Here is a 22,000-nt window from a genome sequence, read left to right as displayed (position 1 = left end):
GGTATTCCCTTGTAGGTAACTGGGTTTCTTTCTCTTGCTGCTTTTAAGATTCTCTCTTTATCTTTTGCTCTTGGCATTTTAATGATGATGTGTCTTGGTGTGGTCCTCTTTGGATTCCTTTTGTTTGGGGTTCTCCGAGCTTCTTGGACCTGTAAGTCCATTTCTTTCACCAGGTGGGGGAAGTTTTCTGTCATTATTTCTTCAAATAGGTTTTCAATATCTTGCTCTCTCTCATCTTCTGGCACCCCTATAATTCTGATGTTGGTACGCTTGAAGCTGTCCCAGAGGCTCCTTACACTATCCTCGCATTTTTGGATTCTTTTTTCATTTTGCTTTTCCGGTTGGATGTTTTTTGCTTCCTCGCATTTCAAATCATTGACTTGATTCTTGCGCTCCTCTGGTCTGCTGTCGGGCGTCTGTATAATATTCGTTATTTCAGTCTGTGTGTGATTAATTTCTAGTTGGTTCCCCAATATAAGATCGAGGGTCTTATTAGTTTTCGTGTAGATCTCATTAAGTTTATCGACAGCTTCTAAACAGTTCTTGAGAGACCTTAAAAGTGTGGTTCTGAACTCTATTTCTTCCATTGACAATTTTGTCCTGTTTCTTTGTCTCCGCATTTTGTTATGCTTCCTTGGTGCACCCCCTAGTGGTCTTTGTTCGCAGTCTTATAGATAAATCTTGATTGTTGTAGCTAATTCCAGGGAGGGTTTGAACTCCAGGCCAAGTGGCTATGAGAATCAGCTGTGTCAGCAGTGAGAGAACTTCTGTCCTCTAGGGAGGTGCTAATCTAGCCTTTGCCTGAGGCTATCTGGCAAATGCCTTTGCCTGAGGCTATCTGGCAAATGCCTTTGCCTGAGGCTATCCGGCAAATGCCTCTGTGCAGGGCTTGGGCGGGGCGGGTCGCACAGGATCAACAGGGTGGGCCGGAGAGAGCAGTTATGGCAGCTCTCAGTCCTGTCCCCAGGGGCTCTGCCTCTCTGAGTCCCAGCACCCGCTGCAAAGCTCGGAGAGAAAGCTGCACTCGCTCTGACCGAAGCCAGACAGTCCCGCTTCTCCCGTTTGAGTCTGGGTCCCTAAAGACTCGCCCGGATCTGGTGCTCAGAGTCTGCGACTCCCTCCCGATTGAAAACAACAACCGCGCCCTCCGCCGCCAGCCCGCTCCGTGCACTCCGCACCTCAGAATTTGACTTCAGCACTGCGCCTCCTCTGAGTGTCCGTATGCGTTTCTCTTTCCTCCTAGTTGTAGGACTTCCACTCAGCCAGCGTTCCTGTGGTTCTGGGTGATGTCCCTTCCGTTTTTTGGTTTCACTTTTGAAGTAGTTGTTCAAAGCAGCAAACTCCGGCGTTAACCTATGCTGCCATCTTGGTTCTCCCTATATGTGTTTTCTGATGGTCTTAAGGTGACCCCTGTGAAAGGGTCATTCGACCCCCAAAGGGGTCGCGACCCACAGGTTGAGAACCGCTGCGCTAGAGGCTGAGAACAGGCTGCGGACCTGCTCCCTCCTCCCCCTGCCTTTTCTTCTGCCTCATATGCCTATACATAATTTTCCAAAGTCTTTGGTAACTTAAAGACTTTGGAGCATTGCTAGGTTAAATGATAAATATCTAAATATTTTAAAATAACATAACAAATGGAAACATAGATTGCTAGACACGTTTTAATTCTCCTGCTCTTAGTTTTTATTCCAGAAGGTTCTTTTGTACTTTGTTGAAGGTATATTTTCTTGAAAGTAAGAGTTCATTTAAAATGTGTTCATAAATGTTAATCTAAGAAATGCTGACTGTTTACTTTTTGGCTATCATTGAAAAATTAAGGTTTAAAGAAAAAAAAAAGGTCTGTACAAGTTGCTGAAGGTATGACAGGAAGAAAGAATATTAGAGTAGAAATACTTAATAGAAGGTCTGAGGCATGGTTATGCATTTTGAAGGAAAAAGAAAGTGGTTTCTAAAGGTGGTTATTTCTGAAAGTTGTAAGAATGTTTCTGAAAGTTGTAGGAATGCCTGTGGAAGTTATAGGAAGTTTGTAGAAAGAAATGTTAAAAGGAAATTGATTAAATGACACAGGCCAGTAAGCCAGGACAAGCAGAATAGGGAAATTGAGATAGTAAAACAGCAATTTGGAGCCATCTAGTATGTCCTATCTTCCCTAAACCAAGGACATTTAAAAGTAAATGATTTGTATTTTGCCTCCCTAAACCAAGGGTAAATAGCTTATGTCAATGTACTCAGGGAGAGCTGGCTTTCATAGTGTAAAGGATTCTAAAGTATTTCAGACAAATTACTCCTTTAAACAATGAGTATAAATCCAAGCCCTCATTTATGCTTTAGAAAATTTTGCTTCTGAGCCCATCAACATCTACAGTGACAGTGCTTATGTAGTAGGAATGGCTACCATTATTGAAACGCTACCATTGGGCATACAAATTCTGAAGAGCTATTTCATTTGTTTACAACGTGCAAAGGGTTATTAAAAAATGGCAGTTTCTATGTTTTATTCACCATATTAGACAATAATGGCCTCTCGGGTTCCCTAGCTGTAGGTAATAAGGGAGTAGATTGCCTCATTGCCTTGGTAGAGGGGGTCACTCCATTTTCCATGGCACAGGCCTCGCAGGCCCTGCATCATCGAAATGCCTCTGCCTTATGCAAGGAATTACATATTTCCTGAGAGCAGGCTCCCCAAATCATTAAGCAATGCCCCCAGTGTGTTATTCACCTCCCTGTGCCGGCATTAGGGATAAATCCCTGAGGATTTAAACCTAATCAAATCTGGCAGATGGATGTCACTCATATACCTGAATTTGGCAGATTTTGGTGGATCCATGTCTCTGTGGACACATGCTCATTCTTCATTTTCGCTACTCCCCAAACGGGAAAGTGCAAAGCATGTAATTAATCACTGCCTAGCTACTTTTCTAGTCATGGGACAGCCCCTAGAGATAAAAACAGACAATGGACCTACTTATACTAGATCCTCCTTTCAGCAGTTTTGCAAGCAATACCAAATAATGTATAAAACAGGAATTACCTATAATCCCCAGGGACAGGCAATTGTAGAAAGAGCTAATTGGACCTTGAAGGCTCAGTTGCAGAAACAAAAAGGGGTAGATGGGTATTATCCTACTCCACAGAATTAGTTAAATTATGCTCTTTGCACTTTAAATTTTTTTAAATTGTAACAATGAGAGTCACACAGCAGCCGAAAGGCTTTAAGCTCCTGGTACCGTGGCATCTGCAGTTATGGCACAACAGAAGGATTTACAAACAGGGCAGTGGAGAGGGCCGGATCCAGTGATGATGTGGGGAAGAGGCCACGTTTGGATCTTTCCAGAAGGTGCCTCTAACCCCATCTGGGTGCCAGAGCAAGCAGTACCTCACGACCATGGATCCAGGAGAACAACTCATCCTGCTGTTCAAGAAGCTGAAGATCATGCCTCTGGTGATGATGCTGGCTCAGCCACTGACCCGGAAGGAGGAGGAGAGCAAAGGGCAGGTGACCAGTCCACCAGAGAAGCTAGTGTCCCCACATGGGGTCAACTAAAGAAGCTGACCATCGATGCTCAGCAAGTGGTAGAAGGACAGGGGATTCAGGTAACCCCCTCCACCTTTTTTTGTCACTATGCTGGCACTTGTCAGCTGCCAGGTAGGTATGGCTACAGCAGAAACCTACTAGACATATGTTACAGACCCCCTGTGGTTAATCCAGCCACCTGGACCGGGGAACCAGTGCCAGTGTTTACTAACAACACCAATATGGTCGGGAATAACTCTGACCAACATATAACTCCTTCCTCCCAAGGTAATTATACTTATAATTAGAGGCCTGGTGCACGAAATTTGTGCATGGGGTGTGTGTGTCCCTCAGCCCAGCCTGTACCCTCTCCAATCTGGGACCCCTCGAGGGATCAAGCCTAAATGGGCAGTCGGACACCCCTCCACAATCTGAGACTCCTGGCTCCCAACTGCTCACCTACCTACCTGCCTGATTGCCCCTAAGCGCTTCTGCCTGCCAGCCTGATCACCCCTAGCCACTCCCCTGCCAGCATGATCGATGCCTAACTGCTCCCCTGCCGGCCCGTTTGCCCCCAACTGCCCTCCCCTGCTGGCCTCATCACCCCTAACTGCCCTCCCCTGCAGGCCTGGTCGCCCCCTACTGCCCTCTCCTGCTGGTCTGATTGCTCACAACTGACCTCCCCTGTCAGCCATCTTGTGGTGGCCATCTTGTGTCCACATGGGGGTGGCCATCTTTGACCACATGGGGGCGGCCATCTTGTGTGTTGGAGTGATGATCAATTTGCATATTATCTCTTTATTAGATAGGATAGAATAGTTTTAGTGCAGAGGTCCCTATCTGTCTTGAAACGGGGCTTCAGGATGTCTGCAGCTTGGCCAAAAAAATAAGATGTCCTATAGGGGCACAAGCATTGCTAACATTGCAGGCCCTTGGGATTTTAGAAAATATATTCAGAGAGTTACTAAACTGGGGTTTCCTAATACCACCCTATGGCTGTCTGATAAGCATCCCCCAATTCCCTACTGTCCTAATAGCACCACTATTGAGCTAGGGGCATTTCCTCAATGGCAAGATTGTGCCAACCCTGTACCAGTAAGACATAATATTTTTGGCTCTGACTTGTATGCATTGAATTGGTCTCACAGGCTTGATGCTAAACATCCCCATCACGAGTCTATGTCTCTAGGAGGGTGTGTAGGTAATGCCCTGACCACAAAAAGAGGAGGTTTGCAGAAAGATCTTTGGCGTTTAGCCACTGCCCTTGACTTTCTTCATTTTACTAGCTCTTCCTCTGCTCATATTAAAGGAGCATGTTCATTGAACCCTTGCTATGGCTTATGAGCCTGTGTCCAGCCCCCATATGTATTGGTGACTGGAAATGTGAACATCACCAGAGTAGGCAACCATTATGCTGTCCAATGCCATCACTGTAACCTTACCAGCTGTGTTTCCAGGTATAATCTGAATAAAGATATATTAATTTTAAAACAACCCTCTTTTATTATGCTTCCTACCAACATAACAGGAAAATGGTATCATGATACAGGCCTCCAGGCATTGCAGGAACTGCCTAATCAACTGTCCCAGGAAAAGCGTGCCTTGGGACTTACTATTTTTGGTCTTGTTACCCTAGTTACTGTTATCGCATCTGCTGTTACTGCATCTCTCGCATTGACCCAGAGCACCCAGAATGCAAAGTCTGTTAATGAATTGGCTCAGAACACCTTGGCTACACTTCATAATCAAGAAGATATAGACAGAAAGCTAGAAACAAAGCTAAATACTTTGGAAGCTGTAGTAATAGGACTAGGAAATCAATTAGAAAGTGTCAAGATTAGACAACAGCTGCAATGCCATAATGCTTTTACATATAATTTGTGTAACTTCAGCCCACTATAACAGTTCTCTATGGAATTGGAATAAAATCAAAATGCACCTACAGGGAATATGCCATCATAATAACATCAGTATAGACCTAGTGTGGTTACACAAACATGTGCAAGCTATTCAGAATAGTCATGATGAGATTATACCTCCTGCAAAGCTAGCAAAATAATTGCTAGATGATTTAAAAGGATTTAATCTATGGAATATGTTAAAACACACCACCTAGTACCTAATAGGATTCCTTTGTGCACCACTAATATTACCCTGCTTTCTTTCAGTCACCAGCAAACTTCTGTAATCCCAAGTTTGAAGGCTCCAATTAGATGTCCATAAGCTACATTTAAAAAATAAAAAAGGGGGAGATGTGGAGAGTGCCTGGGAGAGCAACTGAGCAAAGGTCGTCAACTGAATCCTGCAGTGTTAGCAAAGCCATGCCGTGGAAACATATCTCACCAAAGGCAGGAATATTGTCAGTCCTGACCTTTAGCTCAGGTGCCAGGGAGTGGGTGCCATTATCTAGGTTCACTCAGGCACCCGGGGTGGATGCAATTATCCGGGTTCAGCCAGGCCTGACAATTACAAGAAGCCACAAGAATGAAGAATGCAACCTGATCTTTAAGCATGACTTAACATAATTTCCCTTTGTCTTAAACTCTAGTAAAACTTCCTGGTATCATGCTGTATATAATAAATGCACTGCACTAGCTCTGGGTCACTGGGTCTCCATCTGAGAACAGTATCCCACCTGGTCCCAGCTTTACTTGTATAATATTTCTGTGTCTGTCTCTTTCTTAATCCTCAGTTGCCCATACTCAGGTCTTGTTTACTCTCTAGCTGTGCTGGATGCAGAAGAATAGAGTCTAAAAAAGACCCCCTTCCCACCCCTCCAAAAAAACCAATGAAACCAAGAGCTGGTTCTTTGAAAGGATAAACAAAATTAGCAAACCTTTAACCAAACTCATCAAGAAAAAAAAGAGAGAAGGCATAAATAAATAAAATCAGAAATGAAAGAGAAGTAACAACTGACACCAATAAAATACAAAAGATTATAAGAAAACATTATGAACAACTGTATGCCAAGAAAGTGACCAATCTGGGTGAAATGGCTAAATTCCTAGAGACAAAAAAAAAAAAAATCTTCCAAAAATGAATAAGTAAGAATCAGAAAATTTGAACATACAGACTACAACTGGTGAAACTGAAGTACTAATTAAAAAAATCCCAAACAAACGAAAGTCCTGGACCACATGGCTTCACAGGCAAATTTTACCAAATATTCAGTGAAGCACTAACATCCATCCTTCTCAAACTATTCCAAAAATCCAAGCTTCCAAGCTAATTTTACTAGGCTAGCATTATTTTAATTCCAAAACCAGATAAAGACACCACAAAGAAAGAAAATTATAGGCCAATATTCCTGGTGAACATAGATGCTAAAATCCTTAACAAAATATTAGCAAACCAGATCCAGCAATACATTAAAAAGATCACACACCATGATGAAGTGAGATATATTCATGGGTTGCAAGGTTGGTACAATATCCACTGTACAGGAGAACATATTTGCCAATTATACATCTGATAAACAGTTAATATTCAAAATTTATAAAGAACTTATACAGCTCAGCACTAAAAACAAACAAACAATCCAACAAAAAAAATGAACAAAGGACCTGAATAGACACTTCTTCAAAGAGGACATACAGATGGCCAATAGACATATGAAAAGAGGCTAAATATTACTAATCATCAGAGAGATGCAAATTAAAACCACAATGAGATATCACCTCACAAATGTCAGAGTGAGTCTCATCAATAAATCAACAAACAAGCGTTGGCAAGAATGTGGGTAAAGGGAACCCTCATGCACTGTTGGTGGGAATGTAGATTGGTGCATCCCTATGTTCATAGCAGCGTTATTTACAATAGCCAAGATGTGCAAGCAACCCAAGTGTCTATCAGTAGATGAGTAGGTTAAAAAGCTATGGTACATTTACACAACGGAATACTACTTGTGCCGGGGTCCAACCCCAGCGGGTCCAGGGGTCCCCAAAGGTGTGGACGGAGTCGGCGAAGAAGGAATGGTCTCGATCTCCAGAGAGGTTCTGCTTCGGATCTCCAGCGAGGTTCTGTAGCCATGTTCCCTCGCTAGGTTCTCCAGCCAGGTTCTGTCCAGGCTCTCCAGTCAGGTTCAGTGTCCAGGTTCCAGTCAGGTTCTCCTGCCAATCTCTGTAGTCAGGTTCAGTCCAGGATCCCTTGCCATGTTCTCCCGCTAGGCTCTGTCTCTAGGCTCCGAGGCCAGTCCCTCTCCAGGATCCTCCGGCATGCTCTCTCCAGCGAAGTTCTTCTGTCTCTAGGCTCCGTGTAGGTTCTGTCTTCTTGATTCTGTTCTAAGTTCTGAGTTCTGAGTTCTGAATTCTGTCTGTTGTTGTCTTGTTGCATCTGTATTTATACCAGTTGATTCTAATCCTGTCAATTTCTATTACAAAGGTTAGGGCGTTTCTTATCTCCATTCCAGGGAGTAAAGATTATGTAGCTTAAGCATGATTGTTTGTAGTTAAATTGATTAACTACCTGCCTGGCACTTAGTTAAGGAGTTTCATCCCCTCCCTAACTTCAGGGAAAAATCCCTACCTGGGGAAACAACCTTTCTCGGAGAGGTGACCTTGGTTAAAACACAGCACCAAGAAGGTGAGCAAACATATTAAGAAAAGTATGCCATATATGCCAGGTCACTTGAAACAGCAAGCATGGACCGGCTCCCGGCAAATTCCCCCTTTTTTATTTTTTAAAAGCAGGCATTAAAAAGAAAAACCTGAAATGCTCTCTTGTATCCATTTTAAGAGTAGGATTGGCGCTTTCTGCTATTGCCTGAGTCCTGATCTATCACCCCAGGGAGAGCTTGCCAATCCTGCACTTTCCCGGGGTGGAAAGGCTGCAGTGGGGTTAAGGATAAGGCTCCTTGGGCCTACCTTCTCCCATGCCTCTACATTTACCTTTCCGGCACCTTTCCTTCCTCAGAAAAGCATGGACGTATTTCTTGTATAAAATGTTCTGTCTGACTGGGAGTAACCTTAATTCCTCTGCTAGCAAGCATATATGTTAAAAGATCAATACAGAGTCTTTTTTCTTTAGACTCAGTATGGCACATCTTCTTAATCTAAAGATCAATACAGAGTCTTCTTTCTTTGTACTCAGTATGGCACATCTTCTCAATCTAAGGATCAATACAGAGTCTTCTTTCTTTGGACTCAGTATGGCACATCTTCTCAATCTAAGTTCTGTACTATCCACCTTCTTACCCTACTTATCCTCTATAGGGGGGTCTGTAGCACCCTGGTGGAGTCCTATCCGTCCCGAGTGTGGGGGTTTTCAAAGGGGGGGGGCGGCTTTACCTAAGGGAATCCTGTTCCAGGGATTCCCAAAGGTGTGGACGGAGTCGGCGAAGACTATCCACCCTCTTCTTACGGTGGAGTCCGATCCGTCCCGAGTGTGGGGTTCTCAATGGGGGGGCTTACCTAAGGGAATCCTGTTCCAGGGGTTCCCAAAGGTGTGGACGAAGTCGGCGAAGACTATCCACCCTCTTCTTACGGTGGAGTCCGATCCGTCCCGAGTGCAGGGCGCTTACCTAGGGGTCCCTGTTCGGGCGCCAGATGCCGGGGTCCAACCCCAGCGGGTCCAGGGGTCCCCAAAGGTGTGGACGGAGTCGGCGAAGAAGGAATGGTCTCGATCTCCAGAGAGGTTCTGCTTCGGATCTCCAGCGAGGTTCTGTAGCCATGTTCCCTCGCTAGGTTCTCCAGCCAGGTTCTGTCCAGGCTCTCCAGTCAGGTTCAGTGTCCAGGTTCCAGTCAGGTTCTCCTGCCAATCTCTGTAATCAGGTTCAGTCCAGGATCCCTTGCCATGTTCTCCCCCTAGGCTCTGTCTCTAGGCTCCGAGGCCAGTCCCTCTCCAGGATCCTCCGGCATGCTCTCTCCAGCGAAGTTCTTCTGTCTCTAGGCTCCGTGTAGGTTCTGTCTTCTTGATTCTGTTCTAAGTTCTGAGTTCTGAGTTCTGAATTCTGTCTGTTGTTGTCTTGTTGCATCTGTATTTATACCAGTTGATTCTAATCCTGTCAATTTCTATTACAAAGGTTAGGGCGTTTCTTATCTCCATTCCAGGGAGTAAAGATTATGTAGCTTAAGCATGATTGTTTGTAGTTAAATTGATTAACTACCTGCCTGGCACTTAGTTAAGGAGTTTCATCCCCTCCCTAACTTCAGGGAAAAATCCCTACCTGGGGAAACAACCTTTCTCGGAGAGGTGACCTTGGTTAAAACACAGCACCAAGAAGGTGAGCAAACATATTAAGAAAAGTATGCCATATATGCCAGGTCACTTGAAACAGCAAGCATGGACCGGCTCCCGGCAAATTCCCCCTTTTTTATTTTTTAAAAGCAGGCATTAAAAAGAAAAACCTGAAATGCTCTCTTGTATCCATTTTAAGAGTAGGATTGGCGCTTTCTGCTATTGCCTGAGTCCTGATCTATCACCCCAGGGAGAGCTTGCCAATCCTGCACTTTCCCGGGGTGGAAAGGCTGCAGTGGGGTTAAGGATAAGGCTCCTTGGGCCTACCTTCTCCCATGCCTCTACATTTACCTTTCCGGCACCTTTCCTTCCTCAGAAAAGCATGGACGTATTTCTTGTATAAAATGTTCTGTCTGACTGGGAGTAACCTTAATTCCTCTGCTAGCAAGCATATATGTTAAAAGATCAATACAGAGTCTTTTTTCTTTAGACTCAGTATGGCACATCTTCTTAATCTAAAGATCAATACAGAGTCTTCTTTCTTTGTACTCAGTATGGCACATCTTCTCAATCTAAGGATCAATACAGAGTCTTCTTTCTTTGGACTCAGTATGGCACATCTTCTCAATCTAAGTTCTGTACTATCCACCTTCTTACCCTACTTATCCTCTATAGGGGGGTCTGTAGCACCCTGGTGGAGTCCTATCCGTCCCGAGTGTGGGGGTTTTCAAAGGGGGGGGGCGGCTTTACCTAAGGGAATCCTGTTCCAGGGATTCCCAAAGGTGTGGACGGAGTCGGCGAAGACTATCCACCCTCTTCTTACGGTGGAGTCCGATCCGTCCCGAGTGTGGGGTTCTCAATGGGGGGGCTTACCTAAGGGAATCCTGTTCCAGGGGTTCCCAAAGGTGTGGACGAAGTCGGCGAAGACTATCCACCCTCTTCTTACGGTGGAGTCCGATCCGTCCCGAGTGCAGGGCGCTTACCTAGGGGTCCCTGTTCGGGCGCCAGATGCCGGGGTCCAACCCCAGCGGGTCCAGGGGTCCCCAAAGGTGTGGACGGAGTCGGCGAAGAAGGAATGGTCTCGATCTCCAGAGAGGTTCTGCTTCGGATCTCCAGCGAGGTTCTGTAGCCATGTTCCCTCGCTAGGTTCTCCAGCCAGGTTCTGTCCAGGCTCTCCAGTCAGGTTCAGTGTCCAGGTTCCAGTCAGGTTCTCCTGCCAATCTCTGTAGTCAGGTTCAGTCCAGGATCCCTTGCCATGTTCTCCCCCTAGGCTCTGTCTCTAGGCTCCGAGGCCAGTCCCTCTCCAGGATCCTCCGGCATGCTCTCTCCAGCGAAGTTCTTCTGTCTCTAGGCTCCGTGTAGGTTCTGTCTTCTTGATTCTGTTCTAAGTTCTGAGTTCTGAGTTCTGAATTCTGTCTGTTGTTGTCTTGTTGCATCTGTATTTATACCAGTTGATTCTAATCCTGTCAATTTCTATTACAAAGGTTAGGGCGTTTCTTATCTCCATTCCAGGGAGTAAAGATTATGTAGCTTAAGCATGATTGTTTGTAGTTAAATTGATTAACTACCTGCCTGGCACTTAGTTAAGGAGTTTCATCCCCTCCCTAACTTCAGGGAAAAATCCCTACCTGGGGAAACAACCTTTCTCGGAGAGGTGACCTTGGTTAAAACACAGCACCAAGAAGGTGAGCAAACATATTAAGAAAAGTATGCCATATATGCCAGGTCACTTGAAACAGCAAGCATGGACCGGCTCCCGGCATACTTGGTCATAAAAAAGAAGAAAATCTTACTCTTTGGCACAACATGGATGGACCATATGCTCACTGAAATAAGCCATTCAGAGAAAGACAAACACCATATGATTTCACTTTTAAGTGGAATACAATGAACAAAATAAACTAACAAACAAAATAGAAACACACTCACAGAGAAGAGACTGGCAGCTGTCAGGGGAGAAGGGTTTGGGGGGGCTGGCTGACAAAGGTGAAGGCATTAAGCAAAAACAAACAAACTTATGGATACAGACAACAGTATGATGATTATCAGAGGGTAAGCATGGTGGGGGAGTTAGAAGAGGGTATAAGGGGATAAATGGTGATGGAAGGAGACTCGACTTGGGGTGGTAAACACACAAAGCAATACACAGATGATGTATTACAGAAATGTGCAACTGAAAACTATATCATTTTATTAATCAATGTAACCCCAATGAATTCAATTTAAAAGCTTAAAAAATGAATCTTATTTTCCTTGTTGTAAAGTTATAGACTTTTGGTTAAATATAGGACTGAATATACAAATTTGTGGGAGTATCCTAGCAACCATGCTCCCACCCCACACTATGATAAAGGAATTTAAATAAAAGGGCAAAACACAAGGGCTAAGAGGGAAAAATAGGAACTACCATTTAAAAGTTGGACATTAGATGGACAAGTGATAACAGATTTAGCAAGAAGCTTTTCCCTGGGAAAAGCACAGGAGCCCAATGTTTTCTGCTACAGAATCTCAGAAAAACTCCAGAAATGGAGTCTTGAGCTGCTTCTGAAAGAAGCGATAAAATCCAGACCTGCCTCCCTTCACCAAGGCTGCATTGGCCAGGAGAGCAGGACTTTTCCATCCAGAAATTTTCCACCTGGGTTGGAGGAGGGGTACGAACTGGATGTCCAAAGAATCTCCCTGTTTTCTTCTTCACTTCTCATTCCTGCCCAGCAGAGCTGACATTTCCCTGGGCCAGATGTCTCTATGGCAGTGATGGCGAACCCATGACATGTGTGTCAGAGGTGACATGCAAACTCATTTTTTTGGTTGATTTTTCTTTGTTAAATGGCATTTAAATATATAAAATAAATATCAAAAATATAAGTCTTTGTTTTACTATGGTTGCAAAGATAAAAAAATTTCTATATGTGACACGGCACCAGAGTTAAGTTAGGGTTTTTCAGAATGCTGACCCGCCGAGCTCAAAAGGTTCGCCATCACTGCTCTATGGGTTCTGTGGGGCTGTCCTTCCTCAGATTCATGCTCTGCTCCACACACGCATTTTGGCTGTAGCTCCCCACTCCGGCACTCCCCAGTGTTCTTTAGCAGCCCTCTCCATCCAGTTTCTGTCTCAGGAGTGAGTAGAAAGCTTTTGTTAGCTAGTGGCTCTTCTTTTTTTGCTTTGGGTTTTTCTAAAAATGTTATTATTATTGTTTTTCAATTATTTATTTATTTATTTTAATTTTCTTTATTGATTAAGGTATAACACATGTGTACTTATCTTCCCATTACGTGCCCCCCCACCCCTCCCGCCACCTCCTACTCATGCCCTCACCACCCTGTTGTCTGTGTCCATTGGTTAGGCTTATATGCATGCATACAAGTCCTTTGGTTGATCTCTCCCCTTTACCCCCACCCTATCCTGCCTTCCCTCTGAGGTTTGATCAATACTTCTCTGTCTCTGGATCTGTTTTTGTTCATCAGTTTATGTTTATTATATTTCACAAATGAGTGAGATCATGTGATATTTATCTTTCTCCAACTGACTTATTTCGCTTAGCATAATGCTCTCCAGTTCCATCCATGCTGTTGCAAATGGTAGGAGTTCCTTCCTTTTTACAGCAGTGTGGTATTCCTATGTGTAGATGTACCACAGTTTTCTAATCCACTCATCTGCTGATGGGCACTTAGGCTGTTTCCAAATCTTACCTATTGTAAATTGTTCTGCTATGAACATAGGTGTGCATATATCCTTTCTGATTGGTGTTTCTAGTTTCTTGGGATATATTCCTAGAAGTGGGATCACTGGGCCAAATGGGAATTCCATTTTTAGTTTTTTGAGGAAACTCCATACTGTTCTGCACAGTGGCTACACCAGTCTGCATTCCCACCAGCAGTGAAGGAGGGTTCTTTTTTCTCCGCATCCTCTCCAGCACTTGTCATTTGTTGATTTGTTGATATTCATTCTAACAGGTATGAGATGGTACCTCATTGTCGTTTTGATTTGCATCTCTTGGATGATTAGTGACTTTGAGCATGTTTTCATATGTTTCTTGGCCTTCCTTATGTCCTCTTTCAAAAAGTATCTATTTAGGTCCATTGCCCATTTTTTGATTGGGTTGTTTATCTTCCTTTTGTTAAGTTGTATGAGTTCCCTGTAAATGTTGGAGATTAAACCTTTATCGGAGATAACATTGGCAAATATGTTCTCCCATGCAGTGGGCTTTCTTGTTGTTTTGTTGATGGTTTCTTTTGCTGTGCAGAAGCTTTTTATTTTGATGTAGTCCCATTTGTTTATTTTCTCCTTAGTTTCCATTCCCCTGGAGCTGTATTGGTGAAGATATTGCTTCGGCATATGTCTGAGATTTTGCTGCCTATAGATTCCTCTAGTATTTTTATGGTTTCCTGTCTTACATTTAAGTCCTTTATCCATTTTGAGTTTATTTTTGTGTATTATGTAAGTTGGTGGTCTAGTTTCGTTTTTTGCACATATCTAATTTTCCCAACACCATTTATTGAAGAGACTGAATTGACTTCATTGTATGCTCTTGCCTCCTTTGTCTAATATTAATTGAACATAGTGGTTTGGGTCTATTTCTGGGTTCTCTATTCTGGTCCATTGGTTTATATATCTGTTCTTGTGCCATATTATTGCTTTTGTTATCAGTATTTTTCATTTTATGAGAGTCTAGAAAGGAGATCAAGCAGAGTGTGTGCTTATACTGAACAGGAATAAGATAAAGTTTTTCTTGGTTAATATCTGTACATACAAATGAATAGTGATCATACATATGCAAATTACAAAGCACATATTTAACCCACCCCAACCTGAGAATTAGAATGTGGGAAATTTGGGTGAAGCTTCCAGATGTCCCTCCTCAACTGTACCTCCCTCCACTCCAGAGGCTACCATCTTCTAGCTTATGTTTTTTACAGTATTTTGCTTTCTTTAGTGGCTTTATCATATATATATATATATATATATATACACACACATATATATATATACACACACACATATATATATGCATATATATATATACACATATATATACATATATATTCATTTTGCTATTTTGGAGGGGTTTATAAACATTGAATCATATATAGTCTCTTGTGAATTTTTCATTGAACATTTTGTTTCTAAAGCCATCTCTGTTGATGTGAGTGATTGTATTCTTTTATTTTTTACTGCTGTGTACTGTGGATGTACTGCCATTTATTTATGTATTTACCTGATGGTTCGTCATCCCAAAGTTCCTTTTTTTAAAAAGAATCCATGAACAATGCTTCTATGAACATTTGTTGTTGTTGTTAATCCTCACCTGAGGAAGGGCAGGAGAGAGAGAGAGAGAGAGAGAGAGAGAGAGAGAGAGAGAGAGAGAGAGAGAAACATTGATGTGGGAGACACACCTCAATTGGTTGCCTTCCTCATGTGTCCCAACTGAGGTGGGAGATTGAATCCACAATTCAGGTACATGCCCTTGTCAGGGACTTGAACCTGAGAGCCTTTGGTGCACAGGTCGACACTCTAACCACAGCCACGCTGGCCAGGGCTGAACATTCTTTTATAGGTTTTCTGCTACACATATGTCAGAATTTCTCTGGCTTAGGAATGGAATTAACTAAATTGTAAAATATGCACATGTTCAGCCTTACAAGATAATGGCACATCGTTTGCCAAAGATTTTTTTTGCCAATTTCCATTTCTAAAAATGACTTCCCATTTTCCCCAATCTTGAGAAAACTTTGCTTAGTCAGGCTTTAAAGCTTTTATTATTCTCTTGAGTATAAAATGGTTTCCCGTTGTATCATTAATTTTTTTAACTTTATATTTCTCATTGTGTATTACTATATAATACAGAAAAGTGCACAGATCATAAGTGTAGTTAAATAAATCTTCACAAAATGAACAGTTAGAACCAGAAACAGAGTATTACAAGCACCCATATGCCACTCCATGCTCCTTTCAATCCACTCCAAGGTAAAGAACCACTATCCTGACTTCTATCAGCATGAATTAATTTATATATGTACATTTTTTATGTGTGTATGTCTGGCTGCTTGTCTCAGTGTAATGGTTTTGAGATTCATGCACATTATGGCGTGTGGTATTAATTTTGAATTCCCAGAAAGCTCCCTGTAACTCCACCCTTTCCTTTCTTTTTGCTCTGTGACTCAACACATTTGGGACACAGAGGTTTAGAACTGTTGCCCTAAGAAGCTTAAAAATCTGAGTTCTGTTGTCTTGTCCAGAGGGAAAACACAGACTGAGAAATGAGAGATGGAGCCAAAGAGACTAGATGCCAGACGGACACAGCACCAGAGTGAGGAGAAACAGGGTAAGAGGGTCCAGGAGAACTTCTGCCAATGGTCTGGGAGTGTCTGAGCCTCCTGGCCATCTTGGTGGTCAACTTGCTCTAAGTAGACTTAAATAAGTAGGACTTATAGTCATTCACTATGTAGGGTGCTGAGGATTGAATAGTACACAGATCTCACCCTCAAGAAACTCAGAATATGGGAAAGAATACCGACACATAGACAAGTAAATTACAGTATAAAGTAATAGGAACTATGTGATAAGTGTAGCATGGGGGGAGGGAGGTATCTCTGGTTTGGGTGTGGGGGGGGTGTGTTTGGGGGGAAGTTCAGGAAAGACTTGTCCAAGGAAGTGCCCATTGCCTTAGTTGCTATGTAAACAAAAGTATAAAAGCAGAAGACTTTCCAGACAGAGAATAACAGGCAAAGGAAAGACATCTGAGAAAACAGGTTTAATTATGGGATCTTTTCACTAAACAGTCAGCAGAGTATGTGTTCAGGCACTGAACACTGAATACTTAGGAAGAATTTTGATCATGAAGCCCCTTGCATACCATGGGGTGGATTAGGACTTATCCAGTAAACCACTAAAGTTTTTTGTGTAAGGAAATAATTTTGGATCACTGTTTTGGAGGGACTAAGGAACATTGATTGGTGAGTAGGAGATTGGACAGAAATGTTCTTGCTTATTTTATTCTTGCTCTTTGGCTAAGTGTCCTTCCCACTGGATGCTTTTATTTAGGACTTGACAACAGAAATTGCTTCTATGATTTAGAAAATATAGATGAAGGAAAGATAATGAATTCCATATAAGAGTCAAGCCTAGGATGTAGATTAGATGACTGAAAATGGGGTAGAATGAAGTCTTAAGAATCAAGGAGATGACAAAACTATTTATTTATTTATTTATTTATTTATTTATGTACTTATTTATTTATAATTTTATTTTATTGTTTAAAGTATTACAAATAGCAGTACATATGTCTCCTTTTTCCCCCCCATTGACCTTCCCCCAGCCTCCCCTACCCCCTGGCACATGCCCTCACCTCCTCCCCTCCCTCCCCCAGCTCCCAGCATATTGCATCCATTGGTTATGCTTATATGCATGCATACAAGTCCTTTGGTTGATCTCTTACCTCCCTGGCTCCAACCCTCCCCACCCTTCCCGCTGTAGTTTGACAGTCTGTTCAATGCTTCTTTGTTTCTGTATCTATTTTTGTTCATCAGGTTATAATGGCCTTGTGCGATTTTGAGGCACACGTGGGTGGGCGGGGACTTGACTCTGCGTTCTGTGGTGCGCCCCAGACTCTGTCAGGAGGAAGATTTTCATATACATTTTACTAATTTTCCTTCATTTCTGACACTTCTATTATAGAGAAAGGGCAAATAGCAATATTAAAATATTTCCTCTAATTAGTCCACGTTTAATGTGCATGAATTTCGTGCACTGGGCCACTAGTGTTTTCATGTTTTTTGGCTTTCTGTATGTCCTCTTTCGAAAAGTGTCTATTTAGGTCCATTGCCCATTTTTTGATCGGATTATTTATCTTCCTTTTGTTAAGTTGTATGAGTTCCCTGTAATTATTGGAGATTAAACCCTTATCGGAGATAACATTTGCAAATATGTTATCCCATGCAGTGGGCTTTTTTGTTTTTTTTTGTTGATGGTTTCCTTTGCTGTGAAAAAGCTTTTTATTTTGATGTAGTCCCATTTGTTTATTTTCTCTTTAGTTTCCATTGCCCTAGGAGCAGTATCAGTGAAGAAATTGCTTCAGCAAATGTCTGAGATTTTGTTGCCTGTGTATTCCTCTAGTATTTTTATGGTTTCCCATTTTACATTTAAGTCCTTTATCCATTTTTATTTTATTTTTGTGTATGGTGTAAGTTGGTGGTCTAGTTTCATTTTTTTTGCAAGTATCTGCCCAATTTTCCCAACACCATTTATTGAAGAGACTGTCTTGACTCCATTGTATGCTTTTGCCTCCTTTGTCAAATATTAATTGAGCATAATGGCTTGGGTTGAACTCTGGGTTCTCTATTCTGTTCCACTGGTCTATATGTCTGTTCTTGTGCTAGTACCAGGCAGTTTTGAGAACAGTGGCTTTGTAGAATAGCTTGATATCTGGTATTGTGATCCCTCCAAAATTGTTCTTCTTTCTCAAGATTGCTGCAGCTATTCGGGGTCTTTTTTTTATTCCAGATGAATTTTTGGAGAGTTTGTTCTAGGTCTTTGAAGTATGCCGTTGGTATTTTAATGGTGATTGCATTGAATTTATAGATTGTTTTGGTTGGTATGGACATTTTAATGATGTTGATTCTACCAATCCATGAACATGGTATATTCTTTCATTTGTTCACGTCTTCTTCTATCTCTTTTTTCAGCATCCTGAAGTTTTCTGAGTACAGGTCCTTTATCTCCTTGGTGAAGTTTATTCCTAGGTATCTTAATGTTTTTGTTCCAATGGAAAATGGGACTGCTTTTTAAGTTCTCTTTCAGTGAGTTCATTATTGGTGTATAGAAAAACCATAGACTTCTGGGTGTTAATTTTGTATCCTGCTACTTTGCTGAATTCATGTATTAAGTCTAGTAGTTTTTTATGGAGTCTTTGGCATTTTTCTATGTACAATATCATGTCATCTGCAAATAAGGACAGTTTTACTTCTTCTTTTCCAATTTGGATGCCTTTTATTTCTTCCTCTTGTCTGATAGCTATGGTTAGCACTTCCAGTACTATGTCAGGAGTGGTGAAAGCGGGCATCCCTGTCTTGTTCCTGTTCTGAGGGGAAATGGGTTTAGTTTTTGCCCATTGAGTATGATGTTGGCTGTAGGTTTGTCATATACGGCTTTTATTATCTTGAGGTATGATCTCTCTATTCCCACTTTGCTGAGAGTTTTTATCAGGAAAGGGTGCTGGATTTTGTCAAATGCCTTTTCTGCATCAATTGATATGATTGACTTTTGTCTCTCAATTTGTTTATGTTATGTATCACGTTTATTGATTTGCAGATATTGTACCAGTTTTGCATCCCTGGAATAAATCCCACTTGGTCATGGTGTATGATCTTTCTAATGTATTGCTGAATCCAACTTGCTATAATTTTGTTGAGGATTTTAGCATCTATGTTCATCAGGGATATTGGCCTGTAATTCTCTTTCTTTGTAGTGTCTTTATCTGGTTTTGGAATTATGGTAAAGCTGGCTTCATAAAAAGAGCTTGGAAGTGTGCTTTCCTCTTGAATTTTTTGGAATAGTCTGAGGAGGATAGGTTTTTGTTCTTCTTTGAATGTTTGGTAAAACTCTCCTGTGAAGCCGTCTGGCCATGTTCTTTTGTTTGCTGGAAGCTTCTTGATGACTGCTTCAATTTCCTCCTTTGTTATTGGCCTGTTGAGATTTTTTTGATTCTTCTTGATTGAGTTTTGGAAGGTCGTATTTTTTTTTAGGAATATGTCCATTTCTTCTGTGTTGCTTAGTTTGTTGGAATACAGTTGTTCATAGTATTTTTTTTTTTTTACAATCTTTTGTATTTCTGTGGGGTCTGTTGTTATTTTGCCTCTTTCATTTCTGGTTTTATTTATTTGGGTCCTCTCTCTTTGCTTCTTGGTGAGCCTGGCTAGAGGTTCATCAATCTTGCTTATCCTTACAAAGAACCAGCTATTGGTTTTATTAATCTTTTGTATTTTTTTGGTCTCTATTTCATTTATTTCTGCTCTGATCTCTATTATCTCCTTTCTTCTGCTCACTTTGGTCTTTTTTTGTTGCTCTCTTTCTAATTTTTTAAGTTGTAGAGTTAGATAATTTATTACCAGTTTTTGTTTTGTTTTATTTTTTTGAGGTAGGCCTCTAATGCTATGAACTTCCCTCTCAGGACTGCTTTCACTGTGTCCCATAGAATTTTGGATTATTGTGTTTTCATTGTTGTTCGTTTCCAGGTGTTTTTTATTTCTACTTTGATCTCTTTGGTAACCCCCTATTGTTTAATAGTATGCTATTATCCTCCAAGTGTTTGAATTTTTGTGATTGTTTTTATTGCAGTTGATTTCTAATTTTATGCCATTGTGATCTGAGAAGATGCTTGATATGATTTCAATCTTCTTGAATTTTGAGAGACTTTGCCAGTTTCCCAATATGTGGTCTATCTTTGAAAATGTCCCATGTGCACTTGAGAAGAATGTATATTCTGTAGTTTTGGGGTGGAATGTTCTAAAGATGTCAATTAAGTCCATCTGATCTAGTGAGTTGTTTAGGATTTCTGTTTCTTTGCTAATTTTTTGTCTAGAGGATTTATACAGTGATGTTAAAGGGGTATTAAAGTCTCCTACTATGATTGTATTGCTGTCAATCTCTCCCCTGATATCTTGCAGGATTTTTTATGCATAGATGTTCCTGCATTGGGTGCATCTATGTTTACCAGAGTTATATCCTCTTGTTATATTGATCCCTTTAGAATTATGAAGTGGCCTTCCTTGTCTCTTGTTATGGTCTTCACTTTGAGGTCTATTTTGTCAGATATAAGTATTGCTATCCCAGCTTTTTTTTCATTTCCATTTGCCTGATAGCTATTTTTCCATCCCTGCACTTTGTCTGTGTGAGTTCCTTGTTCTGAGGTGGGTCTCCTGTAGACAGCATATATATGGGTCATATTTTCCTATCTATTCAGTCACTGGATATCTTTTGATTGGAGCATTTAATCCATTTATGTGTAATGTTATTATTGATAGGTACTTGTTTGTAGCCATTTCTGTGCTTTATGCCTGTGTTCCTTCCTCTCTTCCTATTTCTTCTTTTTACAGCATTCCCTTTAGCATTTCTTGCATTGCTGGCTTGGTAGCGATAAACTCACTTAGTATTTTTTTCTTTGTGAAGCTCCTGATTTCACCTTCAATTGTGTTTGATAGTGTTGCTGAATAGAGTATTCTTGGATTCAGTCCTTTGCTCTGCATCACTTTGTATACTTCATTCCTTTCCCTTCTAGCTTGATGTGTTTCTTTTGAGAAATCCTTTAATAATCTGATGGGGGATCCTTTGTAGGTAACTCTCTGTCTCTCTCTTGCAACCTTTAAGATTCTCTCTTTGTCATTAACATTTGCCATTGTAATTATGATGTATCTTGGTGGGGGTCTTTTGGGATTCATTTTGCTTGGGACTCTGTACTTGTGTGACTTTTTTATTCCCTATAGCAGGGAAGTTTTCTGTCATTATTTCTTCAAATAGCTCTAATCCTTCCTTCTCTTCTTGTCCTTCTGGCAGCCCTATTATACATGTTATTTCGTTTTGCATTGTCCCAAAGCTCCCTTAGGTTCTCCTCCTGCTTTTTATTTTTTTTCTCCAGTTGGTGTTCAGATTGGGCTTGTTTCTCTACCTTATCTTCTAACTCACTAATTCAGTCCTTCATTTCTTCTAGTCTACTGTTGAAACCTTCCATAGCATTTTTGATTGTAGCTGTATCACTTTTGATTTCTTCCTGATTTTTGCATAGGTTGTTGATTTTCTCGTCCATCAAGTTTATGAACTGTATCATCATTACTCTGAATTCTTTTTCTGTCATATTGCATGCCTCAGTTTTACTTATTTCCTTTCTTGGTGATTCCTCATTTTTTTCCCCCTTTGGGAATAGTTTCGTTGTCTCCCTATTCTAACTATCACCAGAAGGTCCAAATGCTGTGGGGGCCTGGGCCATGTGCATTGGGAGTGTTGCACCATCTGAGTATCACTGAAGAGCTCCAACACCAAGATGTGTGGAAGCTGTGGGTCAGTGGGAGCCATGTATGCCGAGAATCGGAGTCACCAGTGCTTAGTGCAGCCTCGTGCACTCACCTAGAATCAGGGACCCTGCATGTGCCATGCTGAAACAAAGTCCCTGGGGCATACACTGAAAATCAGAGTTTCCTAGTGCATGCCAGGAGTCAGAGACCGTAAGTACACACACTGAGAATCGAGTATCAGGGTCTTTGTTGCTTGGTGTGGCCTTGCGCAATGAATTGGGGTCCTTGTGTGCACGTGCGCTGAGAATT

The sequence above is a fragment of the Myotis daubentonii genome, chromosome 2, assembly GCF_963259705.1.
Source record: "Myotis daubentonii chromosome 2, mMyoDau2.1, whole genome shotgun sequence".
Classification (NCBI taxonomy): domain Eukaryota; kingdom Metazoa; phylum Chordata; class Mammalia; order Chiroptera; family Vespertilionidae; genus Myotis; species Myotis daubentonii.
Note: the sequence above shows the minus strand (reverse complement) of the source record.